This window comes from Osmerus eperlanus, chromosome 1 (genome assembly GCF_963692335.1).
Source record: "Osmerus eperlanus chromosome 1, fOsmEpe2.1, whole genome shotgun sequence".
Classification (NCBI taxonomy): domain Eukaryota; kingdom Metazoa; phylum Chordata; class Actinopteri; order Osmeriformes; family Osmeridae; genus Osmerus; species Osmerus eperlanus.
The window spans coordinates 543125-567341 of NC_085018.1; the positions used below are offsets into that span (position 1 = coordinate 543125).

Consider the following 24217-nt stretch of genomic DNA (forward strand, 5'->3'; position numbering starts at 1 on the left):
CACGTACACCCAAGCACGCATACACACGTGCGAACATAGCCCTGTTCATCTATCAGCAGTCAGTGGCATTGGACAATGTGTTAGAAAACCAGATAGTTACCAGATAGATAGTAGGAGATGAAACGGATGGCACCGGAGGGCAGACAGAGAGAGGGAAAGACAGAGGGAGAGACAGAGAGGGAGACAGAGAGAAAGAGAGAGAGGGAGGGACAGAGATAGAGAGACAGACAGAAAGACAGAGAGATAAAGAGAAGAGTGGATAGTGCGAAGAGCAGCAGAGAGAGGGGAAGACAGAGGGAGAGACAGAGAGGGAGACAGAGAGAAAGAGAGAGAGGGAGGGACAGAGATAGAGAGACAGACAGAAAGACAGAGAGATAAAGAGAAGAGTGGATAGTGCGAAGAGCAGCAGAGAGAGGGGAAGGCGAAAAGAAAAGTATAAGAGGGGAAATTAGAGGAGTGACTGTAGCTTGTACCAACTGCTCTACACAATGCTTCTAATCCCTCCCACTTCCTTTCATCATCACCTCCCTCTCACTATCTCTCTCTCTAGTTTGTATTTTTCACCGCTTCCTCTGTATTCTCTCTCTTTGCGTTCCTTTCCTCTTTCTCTCCCTCTCTCTTTCTCACTACAGAATCTTTCTCTCCCTCCCTCTCCCTCTTTCTCACTACAGCATCTTTCTCCCTCTCTCTTGTTGCCTTCTCTGCCACTGCAGACACACCTGCCTTGCATACTAAAGCTGCACACTGCGCCGCCCGCCCACCCTCAGTCATGCCTACTTGCGTATCACTCACACTTTAATACTAACATACATTAAGTAACTCAACTCCCTAAACATTCCCGCACACGTAGGCACACACATAAATAGGGACAAACACACACATTCCAACAAGCGCCCGAGTATAAATAAATAACTTTATTTCGAGACTGCATTGTGCTTCAGACCAACACGGTTTCTATCTCAGTGATTCTTTCATAAACAAATGCAGGAGTACAAGTCTGTGTGTGTGTTTGATACAGCACTGCTGCATGTGGGGTGTTCTCAAGAATGTGTGTGTGTGTGCATCTCTTTACGGATGAACAGCCAGGCTAGAGAGGGCACCACCCTGGAGTGCAGAGCTGTGCTTCCTTCTGCTCGCTGACTCACTGGGATGGGTGTGTCCCCCTCTGTGTGTGTGTGTGTATGTGTGGGTGTGAGAGACTGTAAGTGTATGTGTGCACTTGTGTATGAAAGTGAGTTTTTGAGTGTGTGAGTAAGTATGGTTTTGTGTGTGTGAGTTGCAGTGGCAGAAGGAGAAGCCAGGAATGCAGGAGACCTCACCCTATCTGCAGTCACGTGACCGGACTGGATGAGGAAATCCCCTGCCCCTGCTGCAGAGAGGGAGAGAGATATGGGAGAGGGAGAGAGATATGGGAGAGGGAGAGAGATAGTGATGAGGGAGAGACGGAGAAAGAGTGGGAGAGAGGAAGAGAAGGAGACAGTGGTGAGGGAGAGGAGATGGAGGAGGGGTAGTGTGGAGGAGTGGACACAGAGAGAGATGAGAATAAAGTGTGGGTGATAGAGAGCAGATGAATGGAAGATATTAAAAAATTTGAGACAGATAAAAGGAAACTGAAAGTGTGAGGTAAGAGAGGTGGTATAAAGACTGAGAATGACAGCTTCTCCACCCCCCCCCCTCCTCCCACCACCCCCCATCCAAAACACATGCTGAACTCACATATGTTTCTAAACATTAAGTAGGCAACGCTGTCTCCACATCACAGTGTAAACACACACACACATAGAACAGAGAAATATCCACATCTCTGTCTCTATATTTATATTCAACCACTAATGCTAATTTTAATACAGACACAAAGAGCTGTCCTCTCCATCTCTAACCAGTATGAGAACTGTGGCCTTCTCTGGGGCTCTTCCCCTCTCCTCCCTCCAGCTCCCCCACTCCTCCCTCCAGCTCCCCCACTCCTCCCTCCAGCTCTCCCTCTCTCCGTCTGGCAGATCCAGTTGGTACTTGGCGGTAGGCTCTGTCCCAGGGTTTGATGAACACCATACACTCACCATGAGGGTACAGTACACACACACACACACTTGCAGACTATATAAGGACTAGAGAACAGTGGAAGACTACAGACAGAGACACACCTCTTTATAAGGAGTCCTGTACAATACCAGAAAGACACAAACACACACACACATCAGTGCTATATAAGGAGAGAACTACAGTATAGTCTGAACACACACACAGTCCGTCCACCATGTCTGGTGTCATATCTGAGGTAAAATAACACGACTAACTGTCAGAGAACAACACTCCTCCAGGTTACACACAGAAATAGTGTGTGTGTAAGTATGTGTGTGGATACAGTGTGTGTCTGGACGGGGGGTCAGACTGAGCCCAGAACAGGTTTCACATCAGTCCTAAGGGTTCCCTATCTCCTCACGCACAGCAGGGAGGAAGAGTGTGTGTGTGTGGCATTTACAGAACTAGAGGCATAAGGGCGAGGGTGCAAAACGTACAAGTGCACCAACGCACACTAGCAATTAAAACAAATCAAATCAATACAGAGAAATGAATCCATTTTACACATCTGTCCTCGTATCAGTTAAATATCTAATTGATTTGGGTTTCTCTGATCACACTGACAGTAGCACCTCCCAGCCTGCACACACTAACTACAGCCTAGATTTACAAACTGTGCAGAGTATTATAGGGTCAGTAATCCAGTTCTCAAAAGTGTAGTAAAGCTCAGTAGTCTATCAACATGTGACACCAAAGTGGGTGACCTTCCCAGCTCCACAGTGTTTCCTTACACTCTAACCTCCACCCTCAAACCCAGAGAGTCCAGACACACCTTCCTCGGTAACCTCTATGTTTCTATATGTGGCCTGTTTACAAGGTAACCTGTATGTTTCTATATGTGACCTGTTTACAAGGTAACCTGTATGTTTCTATATGTGGCCTGTTTACAAGGTAACCTGTATGTTTCTATATGTGACCTGTTTACAAGGTAACCTGTATGTTTCTATATGTGGCCTGTTTACAAGGTAACCTGTATGTTTCTATATGTGACCTGTTTACAAGGTAACCTGTATGTTTCTATATGTGACCTGTTTACAAGGTAACCTGTATGTTTCTATATGTGGCCTGTTTACAAGGTAACCTGTATGTTTCTATATGTGACCTGTTTACAAGGTAACCTGTATGTTTCTATATGTGGCCTGTTTACAAGGTAACCTGTATGTTTCTATATGTGGCCTGTTTACAAGGTAACCTGTATGTTTCTATATGTGACCTGTTTACAAGGCAAACATTTGAAGATTTTAGGCAGTACCAGAGCTGCCACAACCTGCCCCTCCTGATGCAACACAGGAATACGCCTCCACGTTGGGTGTGTGTTGTCCTTTCAAGCCCTGGCTTATTCTCCGTCTGCAGACTGTTACCCAACCGTCACGCCTGATGGAAAATGTCAGAGTGGTTTGTATTCACTTCCTCAAATGAAACAAAGGTCGTTACGGAGTCGCCGTGGAGAAGGAACAAGGAAGTGAAGTACTGTCTGGTGTGTCAACGAGCACAGTTGTGGAATTCATCAGTATTCTGGTATTTCGGGGCATTCTTTCAGCACGAGACGGTCTGGAACTATGAATCCTGTGTGTGTGTTCTGGAATGTTGCGGCACAAGTTTTGGAAGGCGGGTATAAAGGAGGGGTGCTCACACACACACACACACAACAAGGGTGTAATGGAGAATTCTCATTCCTGGAATTCCTCGGCTATGGTGCTTTTTTCTCTCGACTCATTCTGATTGGATGCAGGCCAGTGCATTTCTTGTAGTGACTATTAGTGCGTTATGAGGATGTAAATTCTACTGAAGTGTGTGCACGCGCATGCATCTACATGCTTGTACGAGACAGCTACGGTGAAAATATTTTGCTGGATTCTCTCTTACCAAAAGCTCCACCTTCCCTCTCTCCCTTCCTCTCCAAACTCTTTAGGAGTAGAAAAGACAGGCTTGTTTGTGTGTGTTTTCCACACTACCCTATCAGACCTTCCCAGGGCTATGTGGGCCCTGCCTCCATTCAGTAATCATTCCATGCTGTCTAATGCTGCACTAAATGACACTCACAAAGAGAAGGAACGAGAGGGGGGGGGGGGACAGGAGTAGTAGGATTCAGAAGGGGGCACATGGAAAGAGACAGAAACAGAAACAGTGCAGGGGGAGAGAGAGAAGGAAACTACACACTGTTTAACCCTCGTGCTGCCTTCGGGTCACATGACCCAAAGGTTCACAACGAACCATCGTTGTGTTTACCCAATTTCACCCAATACAAAAACAAATAAAAATAATTTTCTTTTAACCATTGCAATGTGGGGGGTCTGAGACAGCCAGACAGTTAAAAGAAAATGCTTCACTTTGTTTTTGTATGAGGTAAATTTGTCGCAATACGACAGTGGGTCACAATGACTGATGGGTCAGAATGACCCGAAGATAACACAAGGGTTAAAGAAATGTAAACAACTCATGAGTTTTTGTTGTTCATTTTTGTTGAATACATTTAACATAAGTACTATGGGAAGCATTATCTTTCATCAAATGAGTACCTCCCAAGGTAGTCTGGACTGATTAACGACTAATGGACATTACATCCATTCCAGTGTGTGTGTCCACCCTTGCTTTCTAAGCCATCTAAAGAGTATTTCATGTTGATCTTAGGTGCAACTGGTCGTGACCCTGGTTGTGACTTAATGACCAAGGACGAAAGTGGGTCGTGAGGTTAGACCAATTGAGAAACACTGGTCTAGAGGGTCTACCAGAGGGTCTACCAGAGGGTCTACCAGAGGGTCTACCAGAGGGTCTACCAGAGGGTCTACCAGAGGGTCTACCAGAGGGTCTACCAGAGGGTCTATATTATGAAAAAGTACTACGAATGTACTATTGATTCATTAGTACTGTTGTACTATTCGGCCAATTTATTTTAACCTTTTCTCATTGTATACATACGGCATGCAATGTATACAATATTTTCTGCATTCCTGCTAAATAAAGCCACTCCATATCCTCAGAGTTAGTCAGTAAAGATGGGGATCAATATTACCACCATCTAAAACCTCTATATCCAGGGTTTCTCACAGCACTTTTCAGTTAAGGCCTAAGCAACACATGCCTGCCGCCTTAGCTACGTAGTTAAAAAAATAGCAATATCCGCCATTGTCCTGTTCTCCCTTCCATTCCAAACCGTGACCAACGCCAGTCTCCCTTCTCCCTTCCGGCTGCAACACATCATCGTATTCGTCATCTTGAGTAGCCATGGCTGAAAGCGAAACTGAGGAGCTGGTGAAAAAGACCAGTGCAACATCCATTATTTGGACTTGATTCGGATTTAAGCCGTCCGACGAGCAGCAACAAACTATACTCTGTAGACTAGAGTGTGTAAGGCAACAGTTCAGACTAAGAGGGGTAAACACGACTAATCTGTTCTACCACCTCAAAACGAAACATGTCACTGAATACCAGCATTGTCAGGCAATGCAGCCAACCTCAAGATCCAGTTCGAAGAACGCAGGACAGAAAAAACAGGAACTGATCCAGAACTCCATCCAACAGTGATTTTCAAAAGTAATCCTTACAGTAGGAAGAGCCCGCGATGGATTGAAATGACCAGGGCCATAATTGTTTACTTGTGTAAGGACATGTTCCCTTTTCAAACGGTAGAGAGACGTGGTTTTAAAGTCATGATCAGAGCTATTGATCCACGATACGAGGTTCCAAGCCGCAAATACTTTATAGAAACAGAGATGCCAAAATGGTATGCCAAAAAATGATTGTGCTTTCATTCGCCACATCATTATATTTTCATTGAAAGTATCTGTACACTACTGTTGGAAGCATTTTCTTTTTTTTAAATAGCCATGCCTAAATGTTTTTTATGTTCTTTGCATCTTGGGTGGCATTTAAGAACCAAGGACCCAATACTTTAAGCTTTTTATTTGTTAACCCTTGTGTTATCTTCGGGTCATTCTGACCCATCAGTCATTGTGACCCACCGTCGTATTGCGACAGATTTACCGCATACAAAGACAAAGTGAAGCATTTTCTTTTAACCGTTGGGCTGTCTCAGACCCCCCACATTGCAAAGGTTAAAAGAAAATTATTTTAATTTGTTTTTGTATTGGGTAAAATTGGGTAAACACAACGATGGTTCGTTATGAACCTTTGGGTCATGTGACCCGAAGGCAGCACAAGGGTTAAAGTCTCTGCAGCTAGTGTACTTGAATTTTATTTATCTACAACATTATGTTGTATAATTACAGTTTTGCACAATAAATGTTCTCAAAACTACATACTTTCTTAAACGTTTCTTTCTTAAAAAAAAAAAAATACATTTAGCAGTTTGGCTTTCCTTAACCCTCGTGCTGCCTTCGTCACAATGACTGATGGGTCAGAACGACCCGAAGATAACACAAGGGTTAAGGTCTATGTAACCTGTTCTGAAATGGTTATATTATAATTTATATATCGTGACATATATCGTTATCGCAAGAGGCTGCAATGTATATCGCAATATGGATTTTAGGCCATATCGCCCATCCCTAGCTGACACCAGAGGGTCGACCACCAGAGGGTCGGCCCAGTCGACCAGAGGGTCTAGAGCAGTGGTTCTCAACTGGTCTAACCTCAGGACCTCAGGACTGGGTCATTAAGTCACAACCCAAAAATATTCGTGGTGTAACAATATATCGTGGAACAAAATTGTAGAGTTATGGCAATATTTTTACAATATGACGTCCGTTTGATCCTATTGGTTGAGCTACCAGCGCGTGACCTACTCGGCACCTGTGTCATGCGTGCATTCATTGCATTCACAGAAATCGCTTGAACTGAGTGAACTAAATTGTATGTACAACAAAGAAAATTATTGCAAATGTTTAATGTTTTGGAAAAAAATCTGTTAATTGAATTTGTTTCTGTCAGAAATATTAATCTATCAAGCATTGCACAGTCAGTCGGTGAACAAGTTAAGAAAGTTTTGCTTGCGGCCGGCCCACAAGGAGACAAAAACATCACACGCCATTGTGCTATAAAGTTTGTCTGCTAGCATGTTGTGCTAGCAAGCTATTTAAGCAGAACCGCTCTTGACAGTTATTGGTTAAAACAAAGGCATGCAAATGTCCCATGGCTCTTCTTTCATTGGCTCCCTTGCATAGGCCTGGCGCGCATGTGTGCGTGCGTGTTTATGTGTGTGCGTCCCTTGCAATGGACATTTACAACATCAACCCTACCCCCACTAGGTGACAAGCAAATTATCACCAGACCTCAGTCCTCCTTCTAGCTCTGTCAAACAGTATCTCCTTTAAATAAACAAACAAACCCCCCTCTTCTTAGTCCTCAGCCCCAAGATAAGGGTCTTGTATGTTTACCCAGAGTTCAGATTTGGGGTTAGGCCTCCCTTTGCACACAAGGAATACTGAACACAGAATCATTCTTATACAGGATAACAGTTACATCTTTAACTTTTCTAACAGTTTCATAAAAAATGTTGTTCAAAATATCTGTACACAGTGCACAGAGGCACTAACAGGCCTATCCAAACATGAGCGTAATGACAACACAAAAGAAAACAAAAGCCTAACGCTGTAATAATATTTTGTAATTTATTTATTACTTTAATTTCAACGTTAACCTCACCTCATGAGATGGGTGGGCACAATGCTTGGAGCACAGCAAGTCCATTCTTGGTTTAATTATGGAGACCGCCACTCGCAGATCAACGTCCACGTTCAGTCGCGATATGTATTTATTTTTGAGGTGAGTGCCGACTCTGAGAAAGTCGTTTCGCACAAGTAAGTAGTGCCAACGGTTTGCCGTAGTTACAGTGAATGGAAAATCAAAAAGCTGATTTATTTATTTATTTGCATGCATTAACTTTTGTTAAAATTATGGCTAAAATATGCTATTTCTAATTGTTTTCAAATGTTTCTGGAAATCATCTCGCGACCCCCCTCGCTGTCTCGCGACCCCGCGGAGGGTCCCAAACCCCACTTTGGGAACCACTGGTCTAGAGGGTCTACAAGAGAGGTCTACCAGAGAGTTTACTAGAGGGTTTACCAGAGGGATCAACAGCTACCGTTTAACATGGATCTCCTATCAGGTATGAAATGGATAAACGTCCTCTAGAGTCACATTAAAAATAACTGTATTTGTATTGATGAATCGTCTCTGGTTCTCTACTTATTAAGGTTACCATCCAGGCAGCCTCACCTGTGGCCCCTTTGAAAGGAAGTTCCTTTGAAGACCACAGGCATCTGTGCTCTATAGGACCCTACCAATTAGCAGCTGCTAATGAGAACCAGAGGGCTCAAAGGGGAAGGGCAGACTAGCTTTGATTCAGCCCTGAGTAGAGGGACCCCTGGCTGGGGGGGATGCCAGCTGACCTCCCCCAGGCTGGATCTAGACAGGTGGAGGAGTTGGCTTAGTTTTGAGACCAACGGATATCGCCGAAAAATTTGTTAGTTAAAGTGGTAGGGTGGGGTTTGCCGTACCGGGGACCGGGGGGGGTGGAGTTTGTGCGATAGACTGATGCGTTCTGCAGAGAAGGGAGACTGGCGTTGGTCACGGTTTGGAATGGAAGGGAGAACAGGACAACGGCTGATATCGCAATTTTTTAACTACGTAGCTAAGGCGGCAGGCATGTGTTGCTTAGGCCTTAACTGAAAAGTGCTGTGAGAAACCCTGGATATAGAGGTTTTAGATGGTGGTAATATTGATCCCCATCTTTACTGACTGACTCTGAGGATATGGAGTGACTTTATTTAGCAGGGATGCAGAAAATATTGTATACCGTATTTTACGGAAAATAAGCCGTGGCTTGTACTCCGATTTTAGTTTTCTTGTGCTTGTGCGGCTTATATTTCGAAGCGGCTTATAGTCCGGTTTTAGAACAAAAAAGTGGCTTCTCTCAAGATCTCTACTGACCGTGCAGCTAATTTAATGCTCAACACTTGAACGGGGGCTTATTACTTGAAAGAGGAATTATTTACTGTTTTCTCAGTTAGACTATCAGGGCTTGGAAATACAGTGACTTGCTAAAGTAGGCAAATGGCTAGTAGAACATAACATTTCATAATAATTTCAGTTAATCAAACAGCTGCAAACCCAGTGAAATGTTATAGGCTAGGCTAGCTAGCAAAATAACGCTAGCATCACTAACACCATTACTAATTCAACTTTGGTAGTCTAACCGAGCTCTTTGTAAGTTCGTTTTAGATATAATTGTATATGATAGTGTGGACAATAAGACACGGACGCGGTCTCTTTTCATAACTTGTATTTTACCACTGCTCTTTGACATTGCCATTCGAACCAGAGTTGCCAGGTCTGTGTGACAAAACCAGCCCAATGGCCAATCAAAACCAGCCCAAAACCAGCCCAATGGCCAATAAAACCAGCCCAATATCAGAACTCAAAATATTCCCCTGCCAAACCATATACACTGCTTTTAAAGTCCAACAGCATTGCTATCATTGCCATATGTATTGTAATATCTACAAAGTAACACCAAATGTTTAGTATGCCAGCATTAAAAACTGTTTATTACTACCCTTATGACTGATGCTATATATTGTAGCCATATTATGCTAACATAGCCCTGCTATGCTAACATAGCCCTGCTAAGTGGAGCTCGTGGAGATGGCTGCAGTAGACAGCACTGGGGGCTCCTTGTTCTCCCTAATTGTGACATGAATTGGCCATAAGCGTAAATGCTCTAGGCCAGCTGGGAGGATATGCTAATCTTTTAATTAGACCTGCTCAGCAGAACTTTCAAGGGCCTCTCTCTCTCTCCTTTTATTCCTCTCAACCCCCTTGCTATATATATCACCTTAGCTACAGTCTCCTTTCACTCTTAAAAGCAACTGAACAAAACCAGATAGTATAACAGGTTGCACTTCTGCTAAAGAGTGAGGGATGCTGGGTAAAACCCTGACACCTGAGAACACAGTGCAACCTGAGAGTCATTCCTTTCCTCTTGTTCCTGATTTTCAATTCCCAGGCCCTCACTTCCTCAGCTACAATCTGGTCCTCGTGCCCTGCATCCCAATTTATCATCATCGCATGGAGTAATAGTTTGAGAGGGCCATGATGTACTGTACACACACACATACACACAGATCTTCAATGCTCATTAGTGTCATTGATTATCGGTGAGTCCACACACCTGGGAATCCACACCCAGCATGAATCGATGATTGTGTGAAAGGCACGGATGACACTGTGTTGTAAAGGGAGCGAGGCAGAGGCAGTTACAGTGTGAACAGCTCACAGTTATCTTGTCTTCATTCCAGCTCAAGACAGAACAACACTTACAGAGAGAGCCGAGAAAGAAGTCAAGCAGTGATAAACAGCAAGAGAAAGAAAACCTAGTTTTCAAGTTCTTCATATGCTTGATTCAGCATCTGTGGCCCAACCCTGACATTACAAAAATTTAACATTTTATATCACTGACATGATTAGAAAACACAGAGCCTCCAGAACAGGGAAGTCACATTCCCGCTGTGTCAGCTCTCTCACAAATCGTATTTCTTTAGCTCACCGACAGACTAAAACGCAAAAAAAAGAAGAATGAATTGCATTATGGAGAGCATTGAGAGATAAGCCATGATGCTGACTTCTTTTTAACCATAACTGAATTAGCAACACCTAAAGAAGGACAGCCTGCTGTATTCGTATTACATTTAGGATGTAGCATCCCATTTCTGAATTTGAACTGAAATAAATTACATGGAGTTTAACATAAACAGTTATCATAACATTAACATTTAGTCATTTAGCAGACGCACTTATCCAGAGCGACTTACAGTAAATACAGGGACATTCCCCCGAGGCAAGTAGGGTGAAGGGCCTTGCCCAAGGACACAACATCATTTTGCACGGCCGGGAATCGAACCAGTGGGAATTGAACCAGCGACCTTCTGATTACTAGCCCGATTCTCTAACCGCTCAGCCACCTGACTCCCATGACAGTTATACTACTGTTATATGATATGATCATGATACTGACCTCACCATGGTTACATCCACAACTCCTATGTGAGATGATACTAGCCTCACCATGGTTACATCTCCTATGTGAGATGATACTAACCTCACCATGGTTACATCTCCTATGTGAGATGATACTAACCTCACCATGGTTACATCTCCCATGTGAGATGATACTAACCTCACCATGGTTACAGAACAGTGATGGCCAGTTTGTGGTTTGCTGCCAATGTAAGAGGAAGAGAGCGATAGAGACCAGATTCAGCTTGGTGTCTCTGCTAACGGCAAATCAGGAAAACACTGGGGTGGGGGAGGGGGGGAGGGAGGGACCAATAACAGTGGTCAACACTTACAGTTACCAGGGAGTCACAGACAAACATGTCTACCATGCTGTCCCCTCCCTGTTCCCCAACCCTTTAGGCTGAGGCTTTCTCCTTCCTGTCACATGATTCACACCTCTGGCTGGGTGGGCTCCTGGGTTCTGCTTTGTTTGTGTGTTTCCATGGTTGTGTGTGTGATTTGTTGGGAGCCCCGTGGTGGAGGATCAAAACACCGTCCCTGGGCCAAGAGGGAACTCTCTGGCTCCCTGACGGCCTCCCCGCACACTTCCTCTCTCGCTCTCGATCTCTCAGTCTCTCTCTCAACCTATTGTTTTACCCATCTTAATCTCTCTCTCTGACTCTCAGTCTCTCCCTCGTTCTCTCTCTATGTCTCCCTCCTTTTTCCACTCTCTTTGTCTCTCTTACAGTGTTTTTGCACCACACCCCTTATTCTCTCTCTCAGAGTGTCTATGTATGTAATGTACAAACACACAGGCATAGTTACATAGCGTTGAGCAGCTGTAATGTTGTATTTGAGTTGAGAAACCGGGCGGGGCAGTCTGAGCATGGTTATAGAACACAGTTTGGCAGAGCGATTCAGAATTCCCTCTGTTTACTGGACATACACACACACACACACAATAAAGAAAAACACACAAAAAACAAGCTACACACCGCCGTACAGCTTTCTGCATATCATCAGTTCTGGTGGAGAAGCAGAATGTCAGTGTCATACACACACCACACGTCACATGCCTGATTGTGTGTGTGTGTAGCGGGGGTGTGGCGTGGGGGACAGTTGCTTAACTTTTTCCACAAGGTCTAGAACAACGACTGACCCAACCCTACTAGAACAGTAGATAAGATTGTCCTAACATGCCATCTGCTGCTATGAGCACTTCAACTAGACACACCAAGCTTGTTTTTACCAAAGGTGCAAGACCAAGTGTGACACGGACAGACTTTCTCTTTGCCAAACCTTTCAGTCACCAATTACATTGCCATTCCTATATTTTTCATGACTCAAAACCAACCTTAAACACAAACAGTTTTTGTCCAACCACCTTATGAAATAAGCATAAGCTTATAAATAAGCATTTTGAGCATCTCACTCTCTCTCTCTCTCCTTACACAAAATCACAATGACCTCAACCGTCCAATGCCAGTGTTCAGATCATAACTTTGGTTACAAAGTTCAGAAACACACAAGGCCTTCACACAGACGCCCATGTTGCAGTCACGAGAAGTAGGGAGGGAGGGAGGGGAACGGAAAAGCACATGAGCTGTGTGTGTATTTTAACACACAAAGAACTTGTTTTACGTTTTCTGATTGAAATGCTGCATGGAAACTTGTGTGTGTGTCTGCTTGCGTAACACCACAAGCCTATCAGACAGACAGGACCACATTGTGTGAGCTCACATTCTTCTTCTGGTTCCCAAGACAGCTGATGGTTTCCATAACTCTGGTGTCGTTCTGCTGAGTAACGCCTGTGTCCCAGGCTGAGTGTGGCAGGACTGCCAGGGCCACTCAGGATGGGACAGCAGGTCTTCTGTTCAAATCCAACCAAGTTAGAGCAAATACCATTTAGTGTCATCATGGCCAGCAGTATGTCCCCAGAACAGGGGAAAGGTTCTCCACGCCTCAAGAAGGCACGGATAGACAGACCGGTTCTTGTCTGTGTGTCAGTGTCTTGTGACCGAGAGGATAGGAAAACCAGAACCTGAGTCTGAATAAAATGTTATGCTGAAGGGTTGTTCTTTTTCTGTCAGTGTGTGTTTCCTCTGTCCATAACTTGGATAACTTGGAATGAGTCATCTTCAGCTGTATTTGGTATTTTAATCTAAATGCAGTCCAAAAAAGTGTTGTTTTCGCTCATTACGAGTTTAAGCGGCATTTACCCGAGCAACTTTGTCAGTCAGCATCCTATTGCGATTAGAAATCTACTGCAGTTTCCCAAGCCGTCAGTTAAACGACACTGGGTGATGGGGATCTTCTCTACTTCCCAATTACACCTCCACCTAATGGACTGGGTTGGCATCAACACCATGTTACTATGACAGAGATCACAGGGGTTTTTCTCTCAGGGGTTTTTCTGGTGTTAAATGTTGTGGTCCATATCTGGCTGGTGTTATGTTAGTATTGTATGTTGTGGTCCATATCTGGCTGGTGTTATGTTAGTATTGTATGTCTGTGAGCTAGATAGAGAGTCTGTGACAGTAGACAGAAGTGCAGAGCACCTCTGTCAGCGAGGAAGGAACCGGAGGTTGACTTGCTGGGGTTGGCTGCCATCATGGTGACCTTTGACCTGATTTAGGGTCATATTTGGGATTAACTTTCTGTATAGCTCATAGAGTCCAGCAGTCATCATCTGGTCACAGCTGGGGAACTGTGCATAGACACACACACACATTACTGCTCAATCTGTGTGCTCCGGGGAAAGAAAAAGAGGCTGTCAGGAGAAATGTCTCTCCTGTTGACTCTCCATAAGCACCTTTTTAACTACCCTGGCTACTGCTTCATTTTTACCCTTTGTTGCTCACACACCCATACACACACATAGACACACTTGTCCCCTGTTGGAAAACTGCATGTCAGGTATAAGTAAGTAAGTAAGACTTTATTTATATAGCACATTTCATACAAGAATTGCAGCTCAAGGTGCTTTACATTAAATCAATAAAAACAATAATACAAGTGATAAACAATTCAAACAAAAATGAAAATCCCAATAAGATCTCTGTTCAAGAGAGAAACCAACTTTACACATGCATCTTAAAAGTAACAATAATATAATTAATAAAAGTAGGAAAACCCTTTTGAGATCAAATTACTTAAATGCTTCGATAAAAAGGTAGGTTTTAAGCTGTCTTTTAAAAATGTCTAGAGTGTTTGCTTCCCTAATATTTATGGATAATTTGTTCCATAGTTTTGGGGCGTAATTGACAAAGGCCGAATCACCAATCTTCTTATGACTGCTTCTGGTGACCTCTAATAGGCCTGCATTTGATGATCGCAGTGTTCTAGCTGGTGTGTAGTTTATAAAGGAGTTAGCAATGTAGCTAGGTCCTTGTCCGTGTAGAGCTTTGTATGTGAGGAAAAGGACCTTAAAGTCAATTCTGAAGGTAACAGGGAGCCAGTGTAAAGTAGCTAGGACAGGACTAATGTGTTCTCTCCTTTTAGTTTTGGTTAATAATCTAGCTGCATAATTTTGAATGAGCTGTAGTCTTTCAGTGGTTTTCTTGGGAATACCAGTGAAAAGTGCGTTACAGTAGTCCAGCCGGCTGGATATAAAAGCATGAATTAACTTCTCTGCATCATTTTGGTTTATGAATGGTCGTACCTTTGCTACAGTTAGGTCCATAAATATTTGGACATTGACACAATTTTCATCATTTTGGCTCTGTATACCACCACAATGGATTTGAAATGAAACAATCAAGATGTGCTTTAAGTGCAGACTTTCAGCTTTAATTTAAGGGTATTTACATCCAAATCAGGTGAACGGTGTAGGAATTACAATACATTTTATATGTGCCCCCCCCCTTTTTAAGGGACCAAAAGTAATTGGACAATTGGCTGCTCAGCTGTTCCATGGCCAGGTGTATGTTATTCCCTCATGGGAGTTCGTTATTTCATTGACAAGGAGCAGATAAAAGGTCTAGAGTTCATTTGTATCAAGTATGGTATTTGTGTTTGGAATCTGTTGCTGTCAACTCTCAATATGAAGTCCAAAGAGCTGTCACCATCAGTGAAGCAAGCCATCGTTAGGCTGAAAAATCAAAACAAACCTATCAGAGAGATAGCAAAAACATTAGGTGTGGCCAAATCAACTGTTTGGTACATTCTTAAAAAGAAAGAACGCACTGGTGAGCTAAGCAACACCAAAAGACCCGGAAGACCACGGAAAACAACTGTGGTGGATGACAGAAGAATTCTTTCCCTGGTGAAGAAAAACCCCTTCACAACAGTTGGCCAGATCAAGAACACTCTCCAGGAGGTAGGCATGTCTGTGTCAAAGTCCAAAATTAAGAGAAGACTTCACCAGAGTAAATACAGAGGGTTCACCACAAGATGTAAACCATTGGTGAGTCTCAAAAACAGGAAGACCAGATTAGAGTTTGCCAAAAAACATCTAAAAGACCCTGTACAGTTCTGGAACAACATCCTATGGAGAGATGAGACCGAGATCAACTTGTACCAGAATGATGGGAAGAGAAGAGTATGGAGAAGGGAAGGAACTGCTCATGATCCAAAGCATACCACCTCATCAGTGAAGCATGGTGGAGGTAGTGTTATGGCGTGGGCATGTATGGCTGCCAATGGAACTGGTTCCCTTGTATTTATCGATGATGTGACTGCTGACAAAAGCAGTAGGATGAATTCTGAAGTGTTTCTGGCAATATTATCTGCTCAGATTCAGCCAAATGCTTCAGAACTCATAGGACGGCGCTTCACAATGCAGATGGACAATGACCCGAAGCATACTGCGAAAGCAACCAAAGAGTTTTTTAAGGCAAAGAAGTGGAATGTTCTGCAATGGCCAAGTCAATCACCTGACCTAAATCCAATTGAGCATGCATTTCACTTGCTAAAGACAAAACTGAAGGGAAAATGCCCCAAGAACAAGCAGGAACTGAAGACAGTTGCAGTAGAGGCCTGGCAGAGCATCACCAGGGACGAAACCCAGCGTCTGGTGATGTCTATGGGTTCCAGACTTCAGGCTGTCATTGACTGCAAAGGATTTGCAACCAAGTATTAAAAGTGACAATTAGATTTATGATTATGTTAGTTTGTCCAATTATTTTTGGTCCCTTAAAAAGGGGGGGGCCACATATAAAATGTGTTGTAATTCCTACACCGTTCACCTGATTTGGATGTAAATACCCTGAAATTAAAGCTGAAAGTCTGCACTTAAAGCACATCTTGATTATTTCATTTCAAATCCATTGTGGTGGTATACAGAGCCAAAATGATGAAAATTGTGTCAATGTCCAAATATTTATGGACCTAAATGTATATTCCTCAGGTGAAAGAAAGCTGTTTTGGTCACTTTATTAATGTGAGAGTTGAAATTCAAATCTGAGTCCAGGATTACACCGAGACTCGTCACCTCTGGTTTAAGACAGGGGGTTAAACCTCCAAGATTCTTAATAAGCATCTCTCTTTTGGATTTGGGGCCACATAGTAGGACTTCGGTTTTGTCTTCATTTAATTTAAGATAAGTTAAGCATCTCGCTTAACTTATCGAACGCTAACTTAAGATAATTTAAGTTAGCGTTCATCCATTTGTTTGGAATTGTAGGTAATGGAATCCATTACCTGAATCATCAGGTAATGGAATTACCTGATGATTCTATTATCTCACATAGAAGATGTTACCTTGGTGAGGCTAGTATCATCTCACATAGAAGATGTTACCTTGGTGAAGCTAGTATCATCTCACATAGGAGATGTTACCTTGGTGAAGCTAGTATCATCTCACATAGGAGATGTAGATGGAGTTGTAACACTATTACCATCATAGGATATCAGTAACATTACAATAATAATAATACTGAATTGTAGAAACTGTTGAAATTGTGCAAGGACAGAGTAGTATCCCAACTGCATTTTTCTTTTCTCTTTAACCCTTGTGTTATTTTCGGGTCATTCTGACCCATCAGTCATTGTGACCCACCGCCGTATTGCGACAACTTTACCGCATACAAAAACAAAGTGAAGCATTTTCTTTTAACCGTTGGGCTGTCTCAGACCCCCCACATTGCAAAGGTTAAAAGAAAATTATTTGTTTTTGTATTGGGTAAAATTGGGTAAACACAACGATGGTTCGTTATGAACCTTTGGGTCATGTGACCCGAAGGCAGCACAAGGGTTAAAATGCACACACGTGCAAGCACACACACACACACACCTCCACACCACATATGCCTCCCTGCTTAGTTCCAAGTCACATGACTATTTGGTACTATAGATGACATCATCATTGTGTGTCTGTTTATAGCTACAGTGTGTGTGTGTGTGTGTGTGAGTGAGAGAGTACTGTACTTACTGTATTACTATCTCATGCAGTAAATGTGTGTGTGTGAGAGAGACAGACTGTCAACACTTGTGATGTGTGTGCTAACAAGCTGGAGCTTAACGTGATTAGTCTGCACACACACACACGCACAGACACATGCACGCACACAGATACACACACATACACACAGTATATTGTCACCATCAGATCTTGTCAACACTCCACCATCCCACAATGCCACACTCAACCTCTCAGGGGAGTCTTCACTTCCTCTCTCCATTAATAACTTCACAACAGATCCAGCATAGCCTCACACTGCTACACACACACACACACACACACACACACACACACACACACAAACAAAGAGCTGTCATCAGCTTACTATGGCACATCACTCTCAGCTGCACTCTCCAACACCTCACAAAGACACCAAAACTTATAATAATAAACACACTCTCTCTTCATCACACAAGCTTGCGTGCATGCGCACACACACACGCAAAGACTGAGAGGGATGCCACAGCTGCTGAAAGACTATCCTCTCCCTGCCCTCCTCTGGAGTGAGGCTCTTGAGAAGAGAGCAGAAGAAAAAAAGGAAAGAGAACAGAGGACCGGAGAGGAGAAATTCCATCACAGGGTATAAGCTCTTCTTCTCCAGGGGCAGTAGATCCTCTCCAGGGGCAGTAGATCCTGTCCTTCCCAACTCCAGAGGCTGCTAACAGCTCTCAAGTTCAGCACAGCTCAAAGCAAACTCATTCAGCCATGCAAGATTAAAGCTGCCTTTGTGTGTGTGGTGTGTGTGTGTGTGTGTGTGTGTGTGTGTGTGTGTGTGTGTGTGTGTGTGTGTGTGTGTGCGTGCGTGTGTGTATCGAGCCCTCTCAGAAACAAAGGTGTGGATGGGGTGCTAAAAGGCCACTTGGTTTTAGGGGAGGGGGGTAAGCCTTAGCGGGTGAGATCTCTCCCTGCACTTGAGGAGAGGAGAAAGCAGAGGAGAGGAGAGGAGGAGAGAGTATGTTGAGTAATCCTGCTGTGAGGATTCCCTACTTCACTCTGTCTCTCTCTCTTTATCTCTGGCACACTCTCTGTTACACTCTCTTTCTCTGTCTCTCGATCTCTTTGCATCTCTCTTTGTATCTGTCTCTCTCTTTGATCATTCAAGCCCACCTAATCTGGTTTTGAAGCCCCACCCAGTCCGACCCTGCCCTGTCTGCAGATTAGAGCTGCAACTACAATTATTTTAATAATCGATTAATCTGTCGATTGTTTTTTCGATTAATCGATGAATAGGATAAAAATTGGGCTCAAGCCTTCAGCGAGCACAACCATTGTTCTCTCTCATATATATTTATTATTATGGATTTCCCACCCCTAAGGATCCCTCAATATTTGGACTACATACACAACTTCGGTGTCAAAATGTTCGTCTTGGTCCCGATTGCGTTGCTTGTATTGGGATTTACGTGCCGTTGCACAGTTTAGGCTGAAATAACGTTTTTGTGGCGAAAAGTGCCTTGTGTAGCAGAAGGGAACTCAGTGCTAGCCTAACGTCACAACGTCACCACACGTTAGTAACGACGCATAGATACGTCGTTCTAGTAAGACAGACAGCTATATCAGCGAGCCCTCAGCATTAGTACTGTAGCTTAAAGTCTAGGGAAGTTCGGCGTCATGGAGCCGACCAGCTAAATACTTATTTAGCACTAGCGTTGCTACCTGCAGCTGGCAGCTGTGCTCCATTTTGCTCCCAGATTCAGACCTAGCCCTGGTAAATTGTAGAGCTAGCTAACTACTACACTTCTGTTGTGTGGGAATCGCAGCAGCTAACCAGTCGAAGGACGTACAAAAATACAGGAGCACCTTACAATTTCCCCAGAAATTGTACCCTCTCCAGTTGAGTGTGAAATGCTCCCACAGCTTGGAGGACTTAGGTCGTACCGATTTCTCTGCCTACGCCATGTGTTTCAGAACAACGGTACGGGTCTCTCTAATGGTCTTTCCTCTACCTCCGCTCTGCTCTGCTCTTTTTTTTTTGTTGCTCTGCTCTGTTCCGTGCTCAACTCAAAGTTTTTAATACTCAAACATCTCTGCGACTTATTGAGTGGCGTAATAGTCGTGCGACACAACGGATCGATAATGAAATCCGTTGCCAACTCTTTTAATAATCGAATTTTATCGATTTTATCGATTCGTTGTTGCAGCCCTACTGCAGATGAGTACTGAGACCGCAGAGCAACGACAGGAGAGGCACACAGAGTGAAATGTGGAGACTGGAGATTCTTCAGGAACTGAGTGATGACTAGAAATGAATGTTGGTATTAGTGTGAGTGTGTATGTTGATATGTGGGCAGTAGGGCTGGGCGGTATGACGGTATATACCGTGCGACGGTAGAAATGTGTCTACCGGGAGAGATTTGGCTATACCGTTTCAACCGCGGTATACTTTTATACTATATTTTTGTATTACACGTGTCAATTAAATGTCTGGTTGTTGTATTGTATATAAGCCATCATATAAATCGCATTTTGCGATATTTAGAATTGTAGTTTAACTTTTATTTGATTTGCTATTTTCGTTTGACCTTGAAGCACATTTGCGTTGGTCTGACGGAACGGAGTGTATTTTGTCTAAGCGGACCACATTCATGCCGATGCTAATTAATTATATATTTGATGACACATTCTGCAGGTAACCAATTCGAGGGCATTACGGATCCGTATTGAGCTGTGAGTAGGTCACCACGCGGATGGCATGACTGCGCATCAGCCAATCGGAACGCTCGTACTCGTAACTTTTTGGAGTCTTTTGTTTTTAACTCAAGTGTGGTCTCATGTGAGGCAGTTGTTTTTGTTTGTAATAAATAATCGAGTGTGATGATGAAGTATGGTATGGTTATTTTGTACCATTTCTTAATTGAATTTACAACAATTACTATACTGTGATATATACCATAACCGTGATATAAAATGACTCATACCGTGATAGAATATTTTGGCCATATCGCACACCCCTAGTGGGCAGACAGCAGAGCCTGCAAGAGCAGCAAGACAATTAGTCAGAGACAGAAAGCTAAGGTGGCAGAATCCAAATGCAAATCCCAAGAAGAAGATCGGTCCCAGATCGACCCCTGGCTGAATCCAAACTCTATAGTTGATGCCATTCAACAGCAAGTCATCTTTTTTCAGTACTTTTCAAAATACAAACATGCACACATTCATGAGAACTACTATTTAGCTGCACGTGGCAACGGTATATTTGGGTCGCCCATACGTGTTGCTACCTCCCCATCTTGCCCACACTGTGAGGTATGAAAGCAATGACCACCTTACATAAACACCTCATTGGCGTTGGTTATGTGGATTCTCTGGTCTTCCAAGACAACACCGTGCAGACAGCTGAACCCCGGGGATCACCAGAGGTCGTCCAGATGAACCCTGGTCCCACCACACTGAGACAGCTGAACCCCGGGGATCACCAGAGTTCGTCCAGATGAACCCTGGTCCCACCAGGGGTATTTATACTGAAGAGTGAGTTTAACCAGTTCAACTCAGTTATACCTTCATAAGAACTCCTTACTAACTGCCGACAGATATTCCACTAGTTATCATTCAGTCAGATACACAGGCTCGCACAGAGACAAACACACACAGACAGGGAGAGTCTCTTAATTAGAGAGAGCAGATGCTGGCAGGCTAAACAGAGTAAACACAGCTTGATTTTCACTATAAACTCCCACAGCCCACTGGAGCAATACACAGACTGAGACTGTAGACCCACCCTCAGATCTCTGCGGGTGGGTCTACAAATCAAGGCAAACACACTCACCAACACTAGCACAAAAACAGACAGTCAGGCACAAGAAGAGAGAGAGAGAGATAGACAGAGAGAGAGAGAGAGAGAGAGAGGGGTAGGGGCAGAGAGACATGTGACATGTTTTATGTATCAAGCAGCCACAGCAGTGGAATGGCCGACAGGGCACTTAAACCAGCAACCCTACAATTACCAGGCAGGCACACCATACCCTTGCCATGAGTCTCTTTCAGTGTTGGACATGGACACTAGCTGACTCCACAGGGGTCCCTGGCCATACGAGGTCTATTGTTGTCCATGTGAAGAACGGGGAAACACACATCAGTGCTGGTGAGGTGCTGACTGGTAGCATCCAAACTAAATACAAGAAGTCTGTGTGCAGCAAATCATCTTTGTGGGCTCTAGATACAAGACCAGAACATTCTGAGCTGTGTCCGCCACCTCTAAAGCGAAGAGCAGTGGAACTGCTGACATGTACATGGTAGAGATATCAGTTGTGGCTTTTAGGAGCACAAGATATGGAGCATGCTACTAAGTGTTACTACATGTTACATATTTATCTTTTCATAAAATATGCTTCCACAACTAAATCAATAATGCAGGACAGTAGCAAGTCATGCCCTCACAGTTCTGAATGCAGACCAGCTGGTCTTTACACTATGGCCATCTAAGATTCATGAAAAGGTAGATAATGCTGATTTTGGGAGAAACGATTGCGTTTCCACTCTCTGTGCTGTTCAGGTGGGTAGCAACTGGGTGTTCGGAAGTATAGTATGTTTTGTTTCCTGCAGATCTCGAATGGTTTTGTCGACAGGATGCGTTAATAAAGGGCATTATGTTATCACGGTGCAGATTCTGCGCCCAGGGTGATCCAAGTTCTAGATAATATCAGAGCTTTGGCCCATTACGCTTGCTGATGAAGGCAAGAAAGATCGTGAAAAGATGCCCTCGTTTGGAGGTCACCGAATCTGAAAAATCGTCATGAGCAAATATTGCGGGGTCTCCCTTCCCCGACGCAATAGCGCGAGGACACGCCTAGGTAAAGGAGGGGGAGGAGGGGGGAGAACAGCGAGCTTATTACGCCCATCCTTGCAGATGCCGTAAGAAGGCTTGACTTTTCGCAGCGAGAAACAAGCGCTTCTTAATTAAATCTAGTGAATCTCTTATCGTTCCGCTCTACACAATCTAATGCATTGCTCTGCAGTTTGGCACCATCGTTGTTTGAAATAGTCGACTAAGAAAGAGAGGCGATTCTTTCATGAGGTGTGGACATGAATCTAAATTGCTAGGAACCTCTCGGTCAAAGTAAAAAGGCAACGCCAGACACTAAAGTCTACTGTCGCGCACAGACGTTACTGTACAACATTATCACCTTGCAGTTACTCAGTGGTGCGCAATATTTTTACTTTTACGCAGACATATTTGCTCAATTCGTTCCACTCGAGTTGTACGTCGAATCAGCACGGTTCCTTCAGAAAATAAATATCTTAATTAAACTAGAAGCAAAGTGTTTTGACAGACAGTATGTTTACAGACTGTAAGGTTACAGGTTTCAAAATTATTCCCGGTCTTGCCATTAGCCATGGGGAAATGGGAAAAGCACACTGCTACACCGACAGTGCTTCCTACATCTTAACATTTCTTTGGTGATTAAAATGAAAGCCTTGTTCGTTGACTGAAATATATGATCTTAAAGACTCTTTACCATACAGCAACAATGCGGCGTTCATACAAGGGACCTAAAATGCCCGCGCGCAGGAGAACATTCATTCACACACCTGTGGAAAACATTGTATGGTCTCATGCTCCAAGTGGAATATGACAAAAAGAAAGATTCGACCTTACCCGAAGTCTATTCACGCAGCTCCGCTGATAATGTATGACAGTAAGCGTAGGACCGTGTTCACCCCTGTCAACGGATCACCAAACTGTGTCCTTCAGCGCTTAAAATCCACGTTCCCCCTCCGACAGAAATGTAGCTCTCTTCTTCCGCTTGGGTCACAGCTGGACTATGAAAATGGACTTCAGAGACGAGAAACCCAAAAGAAATTCCCAATCAAATCTCAGAGGGGTATGCTGTTGTCCCTTTGAAATAAAATGCTCTCAGTCACAAATTATTTTGCCTTTACACTTTTCTTGAAAGAGTGCAAACTGGATTTGAAGAAGTGCAAGTTAAACGGACTGGTTTCTGCCCCTTTCAGACTCCAACTTGACAACTGTGGCAAGGACAACAAATCAGTTCAATATGATTACCGCGACACTGGAAAGCTTTTCCTTCGGTTTTGATCACAGTTTCTCGAAATCAAGTTATTTAACAACTCTCTCGGTATGTTACAGGCCAGAAAAGTAGGCTACACCAAACCTTAAGATTTCACTCCAAAACGATCGTTAACCCCCCCTCTCAAACAGAGGAGGAAATTATCACCAGAGGTAACGATTCCAGTTTGTCTGAACGCGCAGCAGTTCCTGTTGATTTAACCGGTGGGGTTGTTTTTATTCTTGTTTTAAATTGTAAGTGGGTTTCCAGTCCACGTACATCCGCGTGAAAGTGCAGATAAACGCGACCTGGACCAGACTACGGAAAGAGAGCGCGTCGCTCCGCCGATTTCAGTGGCTGGAAAACCGAAAGAGGGACACAGCGCCAGTCTGTTGCTGGAGAGCTGTCGCGGAGAGAGAGAGAAGGAGGGGCCAACCCGGGATTATTCAGTTAAGGTGGATCGTTGTGAAAAATTTGAAGATGACAAGAAACATGATGCAGTTCTGTAAACCGTTATCGACCACCTGAATAAACCTGTATTTACCCTGAGAAAAACAATTTATATTATAGATATGGTACTGTATGTGCAGTTATACATAAATAATGATACACAATATATCTCTGTGTATAAATACACATGTAAAACATGAATGACTTAATTCAAACCCAGTATCCTGATATACCAGTTATAAAGTAATACTGGATGTTTGGTTACCCTCCCAGCCATATGTGACGCATGGGACGCCGTCTCCAAGGTAGCAAATGGAAACCTAAG

At 43.6% G+C, this 24217-nt stretch overlaps 1 protein-coding gene across 4 annotated transcripts in view; it reads right to left on the bottom strand.

Moving 5' to 3' along the window:
* LOC134037206 (plasma membrane calcium-transporting ATPase 1-like) overlaps positions 1-23820 on the bottom strand; it is a 124405-nt gene extending 100585 nt beyond the window's left edge. The window contains exons 1-2 of one of the 4 annotated variants that reach the window (XM_062482562.1): positions 23031-23818; positions 1320-1369 (exon numbers count right to left, since the gene is read on the bottom strand). The gene's annotated coding sequence lies outside the window, so the exon portion shown is untranslated. Of the gene's footprint in view, positions 1-1319; positions 1370-23030 lie in introns of all 4 variants that reach the window. The other 3 variants (XM_062482725.1, XM_062482538.1, XM_062482646.1) reach the window with 3 other exon arrangements.
* Between the last annotated feature and the right edge of the window lie 397 nt (positions 23821-24217).